The sequence below is a fragment of the Apodemus sylvaticus genome, chromosome 9 (assembly GCF_947179515.1).
Source record: "Apodemus sylvaticus chromosome 9, mApoSyl1.1, whole genome shotgun sequence".
In the NCBI taxonomy this organism is placed as follows: Eukaryota; Metazoa; Chordata; class Mammalia; order Rodentia; family Muridae; genus Apodemus; species Apodemus sylvaticus.
The window spans coordinates 15,812,795-15,830,938 of NC_067480.1; the positions used below are offsets into that span (position 1 = coordinate 15,812,795).

The following is an 18,144-nucleotide window of genomic DNA, read 5'->3' on the forward strand; positions in this document are numbered from 1 at the left end:
CATCAGGGTGTGGCACCTGGGTATCCTCCCCCATCCAAGATGGAAAATATTAACCTTGAAGAACTGGGCTGGAAGAAATCTGCACATGATACACGGTCAGTACAACATCAATACCTTCACCTAACACAAACTCAGGAACTCAGGAAGAGCACTCTCATTCTTTCTGGATTCTAAACTCTCTAAAGGTACCACACACAAGCAGCCTATAGAAATTTGATAAAGGTTACACCAAGAGTAATTTTTACCAAGAGTAATTTGACACCAAGAGTAACTTTATGCAATTAAAATTTTTCTAAAACACAAAGATATTTACTTACTTTTGGCCCTTTTATTTAAATGCTTCTTATTAAAGACTTCACAACTGACATACTTATATTAATGTTTTTCCAGTTTTAGTGCCTTTTGTTTACACAGGTTTGTCGTTTTATTTAAATGAAAAACCACGCACGCATCCCTCTACCCTGTTTCCTTGCTGTGCAACTTGGCATTGGGGCTGTAACTCCGATGGCTGATGGCTTTGCTGTTTGCAATCTCAGAACGCTAAGATTTTTGCCCGTCAGCAGTACATCCAGCCCTTTGACACCGTGGACCAGAAACTTCCAGAAGCGACTAGGTAGCAAGGTGCTTGGTTTTCTTTTGGCTCCGGTAACTGGCAGGCATCGGGGTCTGGCCCTTGAATTTTCTCCCTACCCTGTTCTACATACTTGAGGCTTACCATCAGCACAGCTTTGTTTTGACATATGGTTCTGACTGTTGCCTGCAGAGGCCAGAGAGCAGCCAGGATACCACAAAGGAGATGGCTGACAGAGGAACAAGACTGTTTCAGTATCTTTAATGTAACCATCTCCTCTGAAGATGGAGTGCCTAGGGAGAGCTTTGTAAATGTGATTCAGCCAAACGTCAGGCTAACCACCATCTCCCCCACAGCTTGCACTTTTACATTACCAATCTCTTACTCTACCGAGTATTTCACATGTGCTATGCTCTTTTAATAGTTAAGTTCTTTTGAGTCTTTAAAATAACGTACTGAAGGAGGAGTGTCTCGTCTTCAAACGCAGGTGGACAAGTTACATGGGCTGAGGGGTGTGTCGTGTTTCCTCAGAGGAAACATAGCTTCATTCATTTGGTGAAAATAAAAAGTTGACAAGCAAAAAAAAAATCGCTATTAATAAAGTCACAGAAACGGTCAGCAAGAATTCAGCTAGAACCCCAAATGTTCTACACTTTCATTTTCACCTACTAGGAATCTGGGTGCTAAATTCTATGGAGGACACCCTGAGAGATGGCCTCGACCAGATTATCACCACTGCTATTCAAGATGCCAACCATGGAGCCATTTTACTGATGATAATCATGAGAGAGGGTAAAGAATCACTTTGGTCCAGTCAGAGAATGGGAAGCAGCTAAAGAAGGGCTATGGTGCTGAGGCCAGGGTTCTCTAGAATGTACCTCACAACCTCTACGGTGAAGACACCAATATTCACAACCGTGATCCCAAACCATCAGCAGGCGAGAAAAGAAGGATGGGGGCCTCTCTACAGAGATTTAACATGAAGTTCTAAAGGAAAAAAAATCAAATTTTAAAAACTTGTATGTTAAGTATATATTCACTGGTTCTTTGAGGATTTCAAACAATTTTGGCTGTTTTCACCCTGTTCCCACAACTAGATCTGTACCCCCTTTCTGAAATAATGTTCAGCTCTAAAAAAAAATGAAACCACATTTCCAGGAAAATGGGTGGACTTAGAAAATATGATAATAAATAAGAACAAACATTTTTGAAAGAAAAATAAAAAAAATAATATACCTTGAATGTGGATCTTAGCATATACATATATAAACAAAAGTATATATGGATATATATGGAAAATGATGACTGTGTGGTGGATACTTGAGTCATACTAATGTGTTCTAAATTCAGGTCTCTCCTCACACCGATTCCATAATTCCCACGCATAGAAGGCCAACATAAAGGACCAAAGTAGCTAACTGCAAGTTTGTAATGATGAAATGAAATGTCCTGGGGGATCTCTAGCCCTCTAACCTAGCAGACAAAATGAAGGATGAGGTCTATGTAGTTTATTTATAAGGAGTATGATTTTCATATATACATGAAATACACTTCTCATTTATTTTGAAAATGGAGGTCCCCAAGAGGCTTCATGGCTTGCTGGAGTCCACACAGTCCACATTCACACAGCTAATACTCCAGGCCAACTTCCTGGGGCTCCACATTGAGACCTATTTCCGGGATAGCTTGCTGCTGACAGGAGAATCTGGCATTGGATAGCTGGCCTTTCATAGGCAGTACCAGCCAGGTTCCTATAACATAGTAAGTCAGGCAGTCTTCTGAATTCATTCTTTCAAACTGCTAGGCACATATTTGATTTGGATAGTAATTTCTTACCTAAAGCTTGAGATTTTGTTTCTTAATTTTAAATCTAAAACGAGCAGTGTTTAGCAAAGATAATATTACAGAAGTCTTTACCAAGATGATTGATTCTAAACCATTAGCCTTCTAACTAGTATATTTGGCAGCAGGTCCCTTTAGTGGCCTCCTTTTGCTATTAACTTACACAAGAAGCAGAAGCATTAGCAGGTGGGGAGCTGCAGGGGGGCCTTAAAGCATCAATGGTCAGAGAGGACAAACAGTTCCTTGCCAGGAGCTGCAGAGGCCCAGCCTCACTCCTCTGTGTCAGTTTGGATTTCATGACCACTTTATCATCTTACAGGAGCCTTGAAGGCTGATGCAGACATAGGGAGGCTATAGCAGTACCATGCCACCTCTATGGTTTCCAAGACCAAACAGTTTAGCCATTCTCCGTTGCTATAACAAAATACCTATGTCTGGGAGACATATAGGGACATTCATTTGGTCCCAGGAAGCTTGAAGCCTATGATGGGGCAATTTGCTGACTTGTCTTGGTCCTTCTGGTTTTACTACATGCTGTATACTGCATCATAACGGAAACACTCACCAGAGTGAGACCACACCTACATGTCAGACAAAGGAGCCAGGATTCAGAGGTCAGGCTTGCTCAATCTGACCAAGACAGATCTGGCCTGGGTCTCATGCAGTTAGGAGTCTCCGAGAATTACATAACCGCTTTCCTCTTGACTCCACCTATTAAAAGATCTACCCCACCACATGACCAAAACACAAACATGTCTCCCAGCTCATGGCTCTTTAGCAAGGACACACCAAATTCACACCATATCAGAACATCACAGAGTGATGATTCTAGAGAATTTAAATTTCTTAATTAAAAAGTTTTCTTGAGACTAAGTATCATGTATATCTAGGTTGACCCTGAATTTTCTATAGAGCTGAAGATGACCTTGACCCTCTATTCCTTCTGCGTCTACTTCCAGAGTGTTGGGATTATAGTTTTGTACTGCATGTGTAGCTGGGAACTGAACCCAGGACTTCTGTGAACACTGGACATGCCTCCACCCAACCAAACATTTCTTAATTTTAAAATGAAGAATAAATAGATCTTTCATTACCAGAAGATTAATTCAGAAACACTGACACCTGTTTTTAAAGTATCAGGAGGGGGCTATGCAAGACAGAGACTTAGCAGGTTGAACAGGAAGCCTAGAAACTTTCAAAACTGAATGGATACAGCAAAATGAAACAATTTGCACCAAAGGAAAAGTAACCAGATGCCAGCTATCACAGTTACACGCAGTACCAATTAATTACACTCAGCTTCTTAATCACTATCAAATATAATGTAAGTGTTGGGAAAATATTTAAAGACAAAAACCTGGCAATTCTTCATTTAATTTGAGGAGTTTAAATTAAAAAGTTACTATCTCAGCAAGGACTACAAATAGCAGCCTCCACTAGTATAGAGGGTGATAGAGATAAAGCCAGGTATTTACAAAGTCAGCATCCGTTACAAAATTCTTACGACTGAATTCTCTGGGCATAAAGCAAGTGTAGATTCTTCATCTCCATGGAAGACATATTTGGTTTCATATAGTATGTTCATAATTTGCCTCTTATTCTTTTAAATATTCATGAATTACGTAGTCTTTAACTCAACAGAATTAGCATAAAGTATGGTAATGAGTTAAGAATCAAGTAATGTCTTTAATGTTGCTTCCCTAAACTGTTCTCTAGGCTTCTAACCTTTAATAAACCAAATGTTTCCTTTTGTAATGCTAAGTACAGTACAATAAAAATTTGTCAAATTAATGCTCAATAAACATACAAAGAATGCTACATGAATTGGATTATACAGTAAAAATTTGGGTATTTTTTCTCCCAAGAGGAGAGGGTCTATTGTGGTCAGTTCATTCCTTTATGCGATGTCATTAGCATGCAAGATAAGTCTCTGCTATATAAAGGATTCTTGAAAACAGGATATGAAAGTCAAACTTTAGGGACTGCAGGTGGAATTCAATGGAAGAGTGTGTGCTCTTTCCACATGGAAAGCCCTAGATTTAATGTCAGCACTAAACACAGACGGGCAGGTATGTGCCTGGACTGTGTGGGTTTAAAGGAAACTTAAACTGTGTCCACCAGCACTCAGAGCTTGAATCTGGGTCATATGTTGGGTTCTTTCTTTTTCCTTCCTTCCTTCCTTCCTTCCTTCCTTCCTTCCTTCCTTCCTTCCTTCCTTCTTTCCTTCCTTTCTCCCTCTCTTCCCTCCTCCTTCCTTCCTTTCTCCCTCTCTTCCCTCCTCCTTCCTTCCTTCTTTCTCTTCCTTCCTTCTTTCTCTTCCTTCCTTCCTTCCTTCTTCTTTCTTTCTTTCTTTCTTTCTTTCTTTCTTTCTTTCTTTCTTTCTTTCTTTCTTTCTTTCTTTCTTTCTTTCTTTCTTTCTTTCTTTCTTTCTTTCTTTCTTTCTTTCTTTCTTTCTTCTAACTCTTTGAGGAAAATGCCCAAGTCCGAAAGAGAATGCAGCCAATTCCAAGACCTACCGGAGTTTGTTCTAAGATTATTTATTGTAATCGTTCACCCTGATTGTACTTTGACTCTTCTAGTGTGCCTTCCGGGAATCCAAGCCAGAAGCAGCAAGAACTGAATTGCCCGCCCAGTGGCTCAGTCTTTCATACCTAATTATCCCCACATAAAAGTTCTACATGATGATTACAGGCTTAAAATGATTTAAGAAGAAAAAAAAAAACCCAAGAACAACACTATTCTAAAGATTTGATTCTTTAAAGGTGGGGTGTTAACACCACTTAATTTCACTCATGTTTTGTAAAGTAGTTTTTAATATTCTGGTAATACTCTTGCTCATAGTTTACTGAGATAATAGTGGGGTTTCCGGAAGCAGCATGATTCTGCTTGTGGATTCTCCACTTTACCTTTGAACTTTGCAACTGTTTCCCAGGAGTTGGGATTGCTAGGTTTGCAACTCTGTTTCCGAGGAGCTGGGGTTGCTCTTTGGCACTGTGATCCCACCCTCCTCTACAGTGGATTCTGGTGGCCTCCTCCCCCAGCTCTCATGATAAAACTTCCAAGCACAAGAGAACCACTTCCGTGGTAGCCAGCTGAAGCTTTCTCCTTGAGTTTCCTTTTGTCTTTCCTTTGGTACCCCAGCCCTCACACATCCATCCTCTTTTCAACATGGAAAGATGCCATTCTCAAAAGATACAATTTTTTTTTTAATATTCACTCTCAGTATTATGTAATTCTCAGTTCCATTCACTTGGAAAACTTGACGTGCCTGACTCAGAATCAGAAAACCGGACACCGGAAAACAGAGCAGCAGCAATGTGGTTGGCTGGGGAATGTCTCATTGGCATTTTCTAGTATTATCTTTTAATTACGTTATACGTTCAGTGACTGTGTTTTGTGAACCTGTTAGAAAAGGCTCTAGGAACTAATGAAATGGAAATGTTAAATATGCTACAGTTTTTGTAACCCGATTTTTGGAATTCAGTTGTTTACAATCCAGGATCCTTGAAAACTGGAATGGAAGCTGGGCGTCCTTAAAGCCTTCCTGCTAATGTCCCTACATTCATCAATTTTACATCCTATGATCCAATATGGCCTCCTGCTGTCTTATGCTACAGAGAATCCCTGTTTTGAAATTGGTACACAGCACCTTAGGAACATTTTCACTTCCCTGAATTGTCCATTCCTGTCCTTTTCGTCCTAAGACCTCACACAACTTATAGGTTATGTAGGCTCTACCTGAAGCCATTAGACTGGACCCATTTAAATATCGACAGCAGCTCGTATGAGGCCTCTCTGGGAAGTCTGCAGCTAGGGCCCCTGGGACATGAGTATAACTGAACAGGTTAGTGAGCTCCAGCCCTTCCCCTCGCTGCTGGCCCTGCGTGTCTTAACCTGTTGGAGACTGGAAAGTGAGCAGCTCGCTCCCTGAGGAGGCCTTGGGCACACTCTTCAGCTGTCTGGCATACCCTGATCACTGATGTCTCTGTCATCATCTTACTTGCTAATTTAACCTCTTTCAAGGGTCAGTTTTGTCTTGAGTTTGAATCCAGTGTCACTGAGCATGGACATCAAGGCCTTGAAGCACTTAAAATGAACAGAGGCCTAAATGATCCAGACAAAATGCCCTAGAATGAATCCAAACGGGCAACCTCCAAACAGTCTAGCTCTGGGTGTTTTCCAGAAGGGTAAGAACGTAGGGAATACAGAAACAGGCCAGCCCCTGTTCCTCACTCTTACCTTGTGCACGATGTGCTATCCCCACCTCTTTCATCTGCCGGGGGATACTTTCATTCTAAACTTTCCACCTTATTGAATGCAAGAGACCAGAAGATAATGCATTTTTCATTACACTACGTTCTCAGACTCACAGCATCCAGCACAGCAGACCATACAGCACGAAATACTTGTGTTTGGATTAAATATTTAAAAAGAGAAACCCTGATTTCATCAGGGTCACTACTTACTATATGCATGTGTGGATGTGCCACGTGACCCAAGGGCTCAAGCGACAGTGAAGCAAGAGCTTGAGATTGTAATCGAAGGATTTTAACTGGGAAGAGGCACAGAAGGAAAGTGTAAAGCACACTGAAGTACACCATCACAGCACTATTCTAGAAAAAGAACAATGGACAGAGCTAGAAAATATCATCCTGAGTGAGGTAACCCAGTCACAAAAGAACAGACATGGTAAGAACAGTCACTGGTAAGTGGATATTAGCCCCAAAGCTCGGAATATACAACACACAATTCACAGATCTCATGAAACTCAAGAAGAAGGAAAAACAAAGTGTGGGTGGTGCTTTGGTCCTTCTTAGAAGGGGTAACAAAATACTCATGGGAGCAATTACAAAGTGTGGACCAGAGTCTGAAGGAAAGGCCAACCAGATACTGCCCCACCTGGGGATCCATCCCACGTACCCGTACCCTAACCCTAACTCTAACCCAAACCCAAACCCTAACCCTAACCCTAACCCTAACCCAGACACTATTGAAGATGCCAAGAAATGCTTTTTGACAGGAGCTTGATAGAGCTGTTTCCCTGAGAGGTCTTGCCAGAACCTGACATATACAGAGGCAGATGCTAACAGCCAACCACTGAACTGATCACAGGGTCCCCAATGGAAGAGTTAGAGAAAAGACTGAAGGAGCTGAAGGGGTTTGCAACCCCAGAGGTAGAACAACAATATCAACCAACCAGACACCCTCATAGCTCCCAGGGACTAAACCACCAACCAAAGAGTACACATGAAGGGACCCGTGGTCCAGCTGCATATGTAGCAGAGGATGGTCTTGTCAGGCATCAATGGGAGGAGAGGCCCTTGGTTCCATGAAGGTTCAATGCCTCAGTTCAGGGAAATGCGAGGGTGGGAAGGAGGCAGTGCTTGGTTGGGTGGGTGGGTAGGGGAACACCCTCATAGAATCAGAAGGAGGGGGATGGGATAGGGGGATCAGAAAAGGGGATTACATTTGTAATGTAAATAAACAAAATACCCAATAAAAATTTATATATTAAACATTTTGTTTACATATAGTTTCTACAACAATGCAGAAAGATATGAAAATTAATAGCTTTTCAAGAAATAAGTATATTAGTATAATATAAAATATATATTTGTTTGGAATGATTGCATAAGAAAAGAAAAGAAAAAGTAACAGAAGAGAGAAGAGAAAGTGGCTTGGCCGTGAGGTAGCGCTGTGGTGGCGTGCTGCCTGAGTGAATGCTAGGCCCTGAGTTCAGTTTCCAGCACTGTGGGAAAGGATGGATAAGAATATTACATTGCATAAGCAGAAAACTATAGAGAATAAATAGTAGTATCTCGGCAGCTCTATAACTAATGTTTATTATTTGATAAATATTATGTGCCAGGAATTGTCTAGACCACTAGCTCTCATACAGTAACTACCAGATTAAAAACAAAACAACAAAAAACAAAAACAAAAAAAGTTTAAGCCAAACAGGATTATCTCAGCAAACTGTGAAAGTGCAATAAATGGGTTAAAAATATGTGCAAAACAACTTTTATGAAAAGGGGGAAAGAATTGAAAAAGTCTTGAAAGCATTTCAAGATACGAATTAGTTAGGGGAGTGTACATCGTACTTTTATGTCTGCCTAACACAACAGGTTAGTGACATTTTAGAAGGGGTAACTTCCTTTGAGATATTGCCTCCACAGAGCAGGTAAACAAGCCTGTGGTGCATTTTCTTGATTCATGGTGATGTGGGAGGGGCCAGCTCGTGGTGGGCGGGGCCAGATCATGGTGGGCGGAGCCAGTCCTATGCTGGTGGTCCTGGGAGTTATGGTGAAGACTCAATAGATGCCCCAACCAATTGAAATCAAGGGCAGGGGGTGGGAGTAGGTCAGGTGGAGAAGCATATGCGTGGAAGCAGGGGGTGGGAGGAGGGGTTGGAGGTCTTTGTGGAGGGGGGAAATCGGGAAATTTTACCACTGGAAATGTAAATGAAGATTATATTCAATAAATAAAATTAAAGAAAAAAAAGGAAAGAAAACAGGCTATGGAAGTCATGCAGAGCAAGCATGAAACCAGCCCTCCTCCATGGCCTCTGCTTCCGTTCCTGCCTCCAGGTTCCTGCCCTGTGTTCTCTTAGTCATGGAATGATAACATGGAAGCACAAATTAAATAAGCCCTTTCCTCCCTAAGATTTTTTTTTTTTGCATAGAAATGATTGAAGGTATGGAAACAAATTAATAAGTAGCTCATTATACATAAAATTCAGGCCCTGCCATTGGGTTATGTCTCTCCCATTTAGCACCTTCACTGTACTTCCCAATGTGGCAGCTCTCCTGAGCCTCTAGAATTTCTACCACGTGTCTGATCTGCAGGCCATGGGCTGTATAAGACCAAGCTAAGAATCTGACTCACGCGCCCACCCCACCCCGCCGCGCACCCCCACCAACCACGAACCTGCTTTATGCGTGAAAGAGCGTTTTGAAGATTTTGTTCTGTTTTTAGTAACTTGGTGGTGTTACCTAACTTGTGGTCACTCTTGAGTATGAACTATGTAGCTAATAAGATGCCACGCTTCAATGTCAGAAGGTTGGACACACCTGCTGTGTGTCAATAATGATTTGAGATAGGTTTTAAAGCTGCACCTTATCTTGCCCAATAGTTCAAGGTACTTTTACTGAGATTAAAAAATACAAGGATGAAATGAACTTCTCCCATGTATAATTCTAGTTAAAAAATGAAACACCTGCATAATCACCATAGCAACAGGTAGCTTTCCCCTACAATCTATCCCCAGGCCTTCACAACAAACCCTTTCTCTTATTTCACCACATCCCGCCACATTATTTTTCAGTGAGCACATTTCTTACATCGGTTCTGTTAGACCAGATCTTTTTCACAAATTTCTTTCTGCGCTCCTGAGGACTTACAGCTTATTTTTATATGGCCAGCAAGGAAACAGAGAACCAGAAAAAGTTGACAAGGAGCCTGGGGCTGACAGCAGGGAACACAGGCTCCCCTGGGGTGTGCACCTTTCACTGTTCTCATTAAAGAACAGAGACTTGGCTTCCCACAACCCAGTCAATACCTAATTTAGCTGCTTAGAAATCCTGTTCAACTGGGAAGAGAGAATAAAACCCAACTCTTTGGAGGCACGGCCTTTGTCACTTTGTGCCCTAGTTGTGCACCAATCCATCAGACATGACACAGGAGAGGTTATAAATGGGGCTGAAGTAACAGGATATAGGCAGACAGTCATGACAGTGTACAGGCAATTGTGCCAAAACACATAGAACTGTTCACATGATGGTGACATGAGACTGGCGAGGAGACATGACATGCTCACATTCAGGGCAATTCTAAGAGCTGATCTACTTCAGTGGCAGTAGGTACAGTATACTGGTACAGTAGATTAGGCAAGTCATTAGGCAATTTAATCTTTGACAAATAAATTAATAATAACAATGGTCCTCTCATCAAAGGGATCTTTTGAGAGTAAAATGAAGTAATTAGAATAGTTTCAAGCTCTCTTTTACCAAATGACAGCTAGGAAACATCTCTGGAGATTAATGTTATATGCACAATCACTATGAAAGGCATGTTTGGGTGAACTGCAGAGTGAATGTCAACAGAAAATAAAAACCAGTGCAGAAAGAATTTGGAAAAAAAGGTAAATCATCAGCACAGAGCTTCATGTCGTTCTTTGATAAGCCCTAACTGGGGGGGGGGGGGGCTTATCCTACTCTGAGTAGGGGTGCCTGCCTACTCTGAATTATGTGTTATTGTCAGCAATGGTGATTTCTATCAAACTTATCACATCCATCGCCTTTTGAACATATAGGCTCCTGTGAGGGTTTGCTCTGTGAACTAATTACAATTTTTAAATGAAGTTAAAATGTTTGTTCCTCCCTTTCTACTTCCAAGCCTTCCCTTGAAAGCTTCCAAGCTTTGGTAGAGGTGATTGTGATAAAACTAAATGGGGTATATATATTCAATATTCACCTTTGAGAGATTCTGGTAAGACAACGACAAGATACTATAGGCTCACAAGCATTTTCTTGTTTTCCATTCATTCGCCTTCAAAAGATGTCATGGTTTTCATTCCAACCGTGAACTGATTAACTTCAGGACAAATTGGCCAATGTCCACCCAAATATAAAGGCCACTACTGCCCTTCACTTATAAGCAAATACCCTTAGGAATGTAAAGCAATAGGAGTATTTCATCTATAGTTCTTTGGAATGTTTCACAACCTTAGTCCTTTTTTTCTTTGTTCCAATATTCTCTGGACAACAGAATATTTGTTAGTTTCTCCCATAAATACTACAAAGTATTTTTCACTGTGTTAATTATACTTATTTATTTATTTATTTATTTAGACAGGAAGGAGGAACTCAAACTGGTTTCCTGTTATTTAATGCTATAGGCAATTCACATTATTAAGCACAAGTATATTTCTTACATACTTAGGCAATTAAATTTGAAGCAGGCCCTGACTTTGTTATTTTTAGAACAGCCTAATAATTTGCCCCCTTCTCCTCTCCCTAATGTCACTGTTTCCAGTCTTCCGATATCTTAAATGTATCTTTTTCTAAAACACCCAAGTTACACTCACATTCCTACGACTGAATCCAAATTAGGAAGTATAATTTGTTACAATCTATTTAAGCTATAAAAACATCAGAATTAGCATGCTCTTCGAAAGAATCTTACTATTTATTGGGCTCAATCTCTTAAACTCTTAATTACAGCAGAGGACTGCCACCCACACCTAGCATTCACCTAATGGTTCAAAGCACCTGCCCCTGGTTTGAAATCATCTTTAACAACCTCACCAAAAACAAAATGCCCCATCAGCTGAATTTCCTTAGAGTTTGGCTTTCCAAGACACAGTGATTTTTGTGTTATGCTCTAAATATTTTAATCAAAGGAGAGAAATGACACATCCTCAAAGTCCAATTTAAATGAATATTTCATTAATCTGAAAGCCTACTCTGGTGAGCACCTTCACTTATTCTATTTAGCTTTCCATGAATCATTTGATGGCCTCAGCAAAGGGAACGTGCATCCTCTTGCAGTGGTTCACGTGAGGCTGAGACGTGCTGTGGCAAGTCTCTCCAGGCAGACAGAAGGCAGATGGCGCTGATGTGTTCAACAGAGAAGAGTGCTGATCACAGAGAGTCTGCCAATCAAACACCCGGGGAAGGGATGAGCTCCATCTGTGTTTTAATCACGACAGCAAAACCATCCAGGGTAACTGCCAGAGCTGCACATTTTCATGGAGTACAAGCGACATAAATGAAAGTGGAAATCCCCACATACAATACTGGCTCCAAACCAAAAATTAAAAAAGGAGGAGGCACTGTCAATTAAGAATAAAATCAATAGCAGTTGTCTCTTTCTAAAATATTTCTGATATACTGCAGTGTTCTGGGCTGCACTCTTTGTCTAAGGCAATTCTAATATAGCTGAAGGAGTTGTGTAGGTAAAGAAAAAAGACGGGACCTAAAAACAACAAGCCTTAAAAACATTTTGGTTATCTACCAAAATGAGGATATCTATAAATAGATGTGTACATTTTTGTATTTTATAGATGGATTATATGTTTAAAAACCATGAAATATATGATAGCACAAAATTATATTTTATTGAAAGAAATTTAAAGTAAAAGCACTTTAAAATTTTTGTAGCAAGAGATACTGTCTTAGTCGGGGTTTCTATTCCTGCACAAACATTATGACCAAGAAGCAAGTGGGGAAGGAAAGGGTTTATTCAGCTTATACTTCCACACTGCTGTTCATCACTAAAGGAAGTCAGGACTGGAACTCAAGCAGGTCAGGAAGCAGGAGCTGATACAGAGGCCATGGAGGGATGTTTCTTTCTGGCTTGCTTCCCCTAGCTTGCTCAGCCTGCTCTCTTATAGAACCCAGGACCACCAGGCCAGGGATGACACTATCCACAATGGGTCTTTTCTCCTTGATCACTGAGACAATGCCCTACAGCTAGATCTCATGGAGGCATCTCCTCAAGGGAGGCTCCTTTCTCTGTGATAACTCCAGCTTGTGTCAAGTTGACACAAAACCAGCCAGTACAGATACCCTCCCTGTTAATAACTGAATGCTTTCAAAAGAATATATATATATATATATATATATATATATATATATATATATACACACACACACACACACACACACACACACACACACATACTGTAGGGCCTTGAATGACCAGTGAACAATGGGTGGCAGAGGGTTGAGGATAGAAAAGAACATGCCTCAGACCTGGGGGAAAGTTAGCGGTAACCTTTAACATAGCAGCTTTAGGTTAGGTTGCAACAATGTTAAATAATGATAGGAGACCAGAGGCCAGGGAAAGTCAGGAGAGGGGGCAGAGATGGGGAACACAGGAGGATCCAGAGAAGAAGGTTTAAGAGTTGAGTAGGCCGAACTGCAGTAGAAATAGCTGCTCTCAATGATACTAATGCGCAGAATTAGTATACGTTGCCTCACAATTACTCATTGAATTAATCTAATTTATGTTTATTTGGCTAAACTATTTTATTGCATAATCAGAAAAGCTTATATTATCATATAGAAATGTTGCTATTTTCTATGTTGAGGAGATATACGAAAGTGGCAAATGCATGTGTATGTAGGTTCACGTAAATGTGGAGATGTGCACAGAGGTGTGGAGGTCAGAGGTCAATGTCAGATGTCTTCCTCCATGACTGTTCACTGTATTTTTTGGGCACAATCTCTCGTTGAACCTGGACTTTCCCTATGTGGCAAGACTAGCTAGGGAGCAATCTCCAGAGCTTCCCCTTCCCCCACTTCCCTAGGGCTTGGCTTGCAGGATGCACTACTGTGTGTGGATTTTTATGTAGGTGCTCAGAAACAAAGCTCAGGTTCTCATGTGCGTCTGCAGTAAGCAAAGTATCCATCTATCCATCCCTTTAACTTCTTCTTTGTCCTTTTTAGTCTGGAGGATCTACCACCACTAATGCTATGTTTCTGTCTTATCTTAACTTTATTTCCCAGTGTCTTTGATGACATACACTATTTTCTCATAGCAATGATCAAAGACGATCTCACTGGATGTCAATGTTAATGCCATGAAGTTCAGAAATCAATTTTCCTTATCATACTCTTATAATCACGGATGATGAACAATTCAGAGTATTAAATGAAACACTTAATCTCCTAAAGCCACCAAATTTCAGAAATAGGATCCCAGTTACCATAATTCTAAAGTCACCGAAACTTTAGACTGTTCAGAATGTTGATTCCCAATTCAACACCTCCTCCTAAGCTCTGGAGAGTAAGCGTCTGTCCGATTAATTACTGAAGGCCTTGTAATGAATAGCCACATCCTTTCTTGCTTCTGCAGTTTTAAATTTTCACCAGACTACAGTCACATCCTCCTTCAACATCTTTTCCCACTGGAACAAATGACTATTGTTTTTTAAAGAAAACGTATTTTCTCCAGAACACATTAGTGATAAGAATAAATTACTAAATGTGGAGAATACAATCCATTCTACTCTGTTACATTACAACATTAAAGCCTCATTTCTCCAGACAAGTAAATGTATATGACTCAATAGGTTTATAATTGTAGCCAATAGTCCAATTAAACAACATAACGAGGAGGCAGCTATAATCCACCACAGCAAAGAATAAATGCTTCAGAAAATAATAGATGTTTTCCACTGGGAGAGAGAAGAGAAACTTCAATTAGGAGAGAGTACATGAGAGAAAGAGGAGTCCCTGACATTTAAAACCTTCAGAATCCTACTAAAATCAACAAAATCAATTATTCGACACCTTATCATGAGCCATCAGTAAATATCACACTGGGATATATGATTTGCTTTCTAGATATTCTACCTCGCAAACTGTCTAGACATGAATTCCAAGTTACCGTTAGTTCCCTGTCTTCCTTACCTATACCCAGTATTTCGGTAAATATTTTCAATGCTGGGCTCAAAATATACTCTATCCCTGACACCTCCCACAAAAACTACCAAGGCTCTTTTCCCACAGCCCCTAAACTTGAATGTTTGGCCTCTTAGAGTCTTTTGTCAAAGCTGCCGGTAAGGAGAGTCCTGTGAAGGCCAGGCAGACCACATCACTCCTGGGCAAGTATCCCAGGGGCCCCTACTCATGTGAGGAGAGCTCGGTGATGGCAGGCACCCCTTCCTGGTACCCACTCATCTCCTCTCTTGATTCATGTCAGCTCACATGCTCAGCCCTAGGTATCCTGACCTTGTATACCTTGTGTACAAAAACACATCAGGCACACACCTCCACCAGGGCCTTGGTCTTAACTCTTTCCCAAGATGCTAATAGTCTTCCTGAAGCTGTGCATATTCATTCTCCCCAATAACTTCACTTATTTTTATATGCATTTATTAGGGGCTAATCAATGTTTTTTTTTTGTAATGTGTGTGTTTAGAGTTGCTTTGATGAAATTTATATATAAAATGGAAGCAAAACTCAGCTTCCTATTTCCAGTCTCTCCCCCAAACAACTCTGTAGCATGAGTTTGAAAACAGCCAGCCTCGAAAACTGTAGAGTCTGTGCATCTATTATTTAAAATGCTTCAAGCATGCAGGAAACATCACAAATTCAGAGGATGGCTCGTTTGAGCTTACTAATCCTCAAGAGGGAACTTATCAGTATCTCTTAACCTTTGCCCTCCTTGTCCTATTCATTTCTTCTCTCTCTTCATCCACTCTGATGTCAAAGATTGGAGAGAAGTCAACTGCTACAACTTGTCCCTTTCCCTGTATGTAACAGTTACTAGTGGCTCCCACCCCCGTCCAATCTCTTAGATTTCTCTTTTATGCATTACTCTCATCAATTGGGTTCTCTATCTTTTCCTTCATTGACCAGATGGAAACAAAATTCAAGTCGCTTTGATTTCTATTTACATAAAGAGTTTAGACTGTTCTAAAGGCAACATCTATCTGCCTTAAGGATGAAGAGAATAGAGAGACAGAGGAGGTCAGTGTACAGGAAAGGATGCAATCACAGCTACTGTGCTTAAACAGAGAAAGCAAGAGGTCCTGGAGTACCCGCAGAGAATGAGAACGTACATTCGAAAAGGCTAGACAAACAGACTCTGGAACTTTTCACACACACACACACAACCACACACATACACACACACACACACACACATACACACACACATACACACACACACACATACACACACACATAAACACACACACACACACACACACAACCAAGAACTGAGTAAAAACATGCATTGAACCTGATTTAAATTTTTGTGGAACAGACATGGAAACTAACATCACTAGCCACCCCAATAATATGTATAATTTTATTTCATGTGTCCCTTTAAAATTATTTCAATTTTAAAGTTTAAAGGATCATAAGTATCTCTCCGCTTTTCATCAGTATAAATGTGGGGCCCTTACATAGTGCTTAAGGCCCTCTTCTAGTGAAGAATCACCTTGAGCGTCCTGGTTCATCTCCCAGCTACCTTCAATACAGGAAATGAGGTCATTTCCTACACTGCCTGCAGTTCTCCCATTAATTCCCAGAAAGCTTGTCATCACACATATGTATTCACTTCCTCATTCATTCATAATTATTTGTCACTGAATACTGGCAAATAAAAGAAAGTTTCCCTGCTGTCACGGAGCACAGGGTCACAGGGTTGCATGAGACGGAAATGAAAATGAACTCAGCAACTACCAAGAAAACTGTAATTTGTTAGCTAGTAGTTCAGGTTAAAACAAAAACATTCAAACAAAAAGAGAACTTGAAACCACTTAGTGGAGGCAGTCAAGAATTTTAACATCTAATTTTAAAATCTTCGTAAAGGTTTGGCAAACGTGAAGATCTCAGGCGGTAAAGACGGCCATGCGCTATGTGGGGTAAGACCTACCCAGGCAGGAGTAGAACAATTGTTCTGAGTGGGAAATATATTGTTGCCTGTGTCAGAAAGTATAGAAATAAGAACAAAGCGATTAGGGGATCAGCTTTAAGAGTGGCCTTTGAGGCCCTGCTTTACAAGGAATAAAAAGATAAAAAACAATCTGTGAGTCTGGAGAAGAGAGGCATGACTGGGCACAAGCTTTGGAAGGATGGCCGTGGCTCTACACTACAACTGGGCTTGAGAAAGCTGAAGACTGGTTAAGGGTTTGTTGCCAAATATGAAGCAAGCTTTAATGATGTTTGGAACTGCGTGGGGGCAATGGGGAAGGTGAGTAATAGTTGGACTGCAGATATGAGAAGAAGAGAAGAGGAATGTCTCCAAAGTTATCTGGAATAACTAAAACAGTGTCATCTAAGAACAGTAGAACATAAACCAGGCATGTTCTTTTAATATTCTGAAAGTCGCATTTTATAAAGCAAAATGGCAAATGCGAAACCAACCTTTAAATATAGCTTATGTAACCCAATTTAACCAAATTACAATTTCAAGTTAAATCTATCAATGTAAAACCTATTAAAATATTTCAAATAATTTTGCATTTAATGTGTAAGGTATATCCTGATTTAGAAACCTGTTCTAAAGTGCTAAACAGGTGAGTATTAGCTTCCAGATCAGGAACCTAGATGGATGAAATACTCCTGCTTTTTTTTATTGGATATATTCTTTATTTGCATTTCAAATGTTATTCCCTTTCCTAGTCCCCCCCCCCCCGCAAAACTCTCTATCCCATCCTCCCTCCCTGGACACCCTCCCTGAGGGTGTTCTTCCACCCACCCCCTCCTACCTCCCTGGCCTCGGTTCCCCTACACTGGGGCATCTATGGAGCCTTCATAGGACCAAGGACCTCTCCTCCCATTGATGCCTGACAAGGCCACCCTCTGCTACATATGCAGCTGGAGCCATGTGTACCCCTTGGCTGATGGCTTAGTCCCTGGGAGCTCTGGGGGGTTTGGTTGGTTGATATTGTTGTTCTTCCTATGAGGTTGCAAACCCCTTCAGCTCCTTTAGTCCTTTCTCCAACTCTTCCATTGGGGCCCCCACACTCAGTCCAATGGTTGACTGCGAGCATCTGCCTCTGTATTTGTAAGGCTCTGGCAGGGCCTCTCAGGAGAAAGTTATATCAGACTCCTTTCAGCAAGCATTTCTTGGCATCAGCAACAGGGTCAGGTAACTGCATATGGGATGGATCTCCAGGTGGGGCCGTCTCTGGATGGCTTTTCAATGCTAAACACTAAAGGGTTAGTTAATAAAGTATACTATAAACAAGTAGCTACTAAAAGATACTGTTC

General features: G+C 40.8%; 1 protein-coding gene across 9 annotated transcripts in view; it reads right to left on the reverse strand.

Annotated features, from left to right (window-relative positions):
- Positions 1–18,144, reverse strand: part of Pam (peptidylglycine alpha-amidating monooxygenase) — a 273,258-nt gene that overhangs the window by 197,283 nt on the left and 57,831 nt on the right. Inside the window, exon 1 of one of the 9 annotated variants that reach the window (XM_052192588.1) lies at positions 1,450–1,471. The exons of the other annotated variants lie outside the window; for them this stretch is intronic. The gene's annotated coding sequence lies outside the window, so the exon portion shown is untranslated. Of the gene's footprint in view, positions 1–1,449; positions 1,472–18,144 lie in introns of those variants that run through there. 9 annotated transcript variants of the gene reach the window in all.